The following is a 2076-nucleotide window of genomic DNA, read 5'->3' as shown; positions in this document are numbered from 1 at the left end:
GTCTGGCTCTATTGCTCAGGCTGGAGTGCAGTGGTGCAATCACAGTCTCAGCCTCCTGGGCTCAAGCGATCCTCCTACCTCAGCCCCCCAAGGAGCTGGGACCACAAGCATGCACCACCATAGCCTGCAAAGTTTTGTGTTTTTTTGTAGAGACAGGGTCTCACCGTGTTACCCAGACTGTTCTCAAACTCCTGGGCTCAAGCAGCCTTCCAAAGTGCTGGGATTACAGGCGTGAACCTCTGTGTCTGGCCCAAGTTATCACTTTTGACGCTCTGGTGTGGGTTGAGCTTTTTTGTACAACCTCTGGCCTTGGCCTTGGTTTAGACCAGCAAGCTGACCCCCAATGGTGCCCCCGACCCTGCCTGGGCTCCCCTCACCAGCCAGGTCAGGCAGTTTCCTGCCACTGATAGGGAGGCCCAAGGAGAGTGTTGCCAGGTGCTTTGTGAAGGGTGGTGGGTCCTGGACAACCATTTCCTGAATGCTCACCTGCCCACCTGTCCTGGGCACCTGCATCTGCGTTGGTTGGTCACCTGCCAGCAGCCCTTCCAGGCGACCTTCACTTCCCTCCACTCCACTGCTCTGCTGGCCGAGTACCACGTTCTCTCATCCAGATACCCTCTTGACCACTCCCCTTGAGGGCTTCAGGTTTGAGAGTCCACCTTCCATCACTCCCCATCCAACCCCCCACCTCCCAAAGCTCAGTGGGCTCGGCTGGGACCCCAGGGGCCAGCCCACAGCCTCATCTTTACCATGGTTACGGACGCCTACTGAGCGGTCCCATGTGTGCATGCATGGTCCACCCTCAACTCTCCCAACTCTTTGAAGGATGGAAAATCTGAGGCGCAGAGAAAGAGAGGAACTTGCTCGAGGTCATACAGCAACTAAGAGACAGAGGAGGACTTTGAAACCAAATTGTCCAGCTCTTGAATCTGCCCTTTTAATATTAAACTCCAACACCCAGCATGGCTCATGACAGGTATTCAGTGGGAATGAATGACACCGCCCTCAGCCCCTGGGGTCCCAGCCAAGCCCAGTGAGCTTGGGGAGAGGGTGGGTTTGGGCGGGGAGTGATGTAAGTTGGACTGTCCAGCCTCAGACCCTCGAGGGGTCAAGTGGGCACCTGGATGGGAGAACCCAGAGCTCAGCCAGCAGAGCAGCAGAGTGGAGGGAAGTGAAGGCAGCCGGGAAGGGCTGCTGGGAGGTAACGGAACCGATGCAGACCAGGCGCCCAGCACAGGCGGGGGGGGGACGGATCACCGGCCTCCAGTCTTATCCTTTTGAATCTACCCACCACGCACAGGATGTCAGAAGACCCTAAAAGCCTAACCCCGGACATGACACGCCTGTTTCAAACGTACCTTCAACGGCCTTTACTGCTCCAGAGATCGAGTGCAAGGCCTTGGGCTCGGCACCAGGGCCCCTGGAACCTGGCCCTGCCCCCACCTAGCTCCAGCTCCTGCTGCCCCCAGTTCCTCCCTGGGTGTCCTCAAGTCTCCCTACCTCTCAGTCTCCTTGGTGAACTGGTACTCATCCTTCAAGATGGAACTGAGACATCACTGTCTCTGTGAAGGCTTCCTTGGCTCCTCCCTCTTCAGGGCCTCCCTGGCCCTGCTGGGCTTGTGGCTGTGCCACCACACAACACAGTAGTATCTGCCCCCAACCCCCCCCACCTGGCTCCTCCAGTGACTGACACAGGGTCTCCCCTCACCACATCACTGCAGGAGGTCCAAGGAACCCAGGGAACTGAGGACTGAGGAATCTTCAGATGCTGGGGCCGCTGAGGCCCTTCAATCCCAGAAGCCTCTTCTTTTCTTTTTTTTTTGAGACGAAGTCTTGCGCTGTCACCCAGGCTGGAGTGCAGTGGCACCATCTGGGCTAACTGCAAGCTCCACCTCCCGGGTTCACACCGTTCTCCGGCCTCAGCCTCCCAAATAGCTGGGACTACAGGTGCCCGCCACCACGCCCAGCTAATTTTTTATTTGTATTTTTAGTAGAGACGGGGTTTCACCGTGTTAGCCAGGATGGTCTCGATCTCCTGACCTCGTGATCTGCCTGTCTCAGCCTCCCAAAGTGCTG

This window comes from Colobus angolensis, unplaced genomic scaffold (assembly GCF_000951035.1).
Source record: "Colobus angolensis palliatus isolate OR3802 unplaced genomic scaffold, Cang.pa_1.0 Scaffold392, whole genome shotgun sequence".
In the NCBI taxonomy this organism is placed as follows: Eukaryota; Metazoa; Chordata; class Mammalia; order Primates; family Cercopithecidae; genus Colobus; species Colobus angolensis.
The sequence above is the reverse complement of the archived record's forward strand: the minus strand, read 5'-3'. Positions refer to the sequence as shown.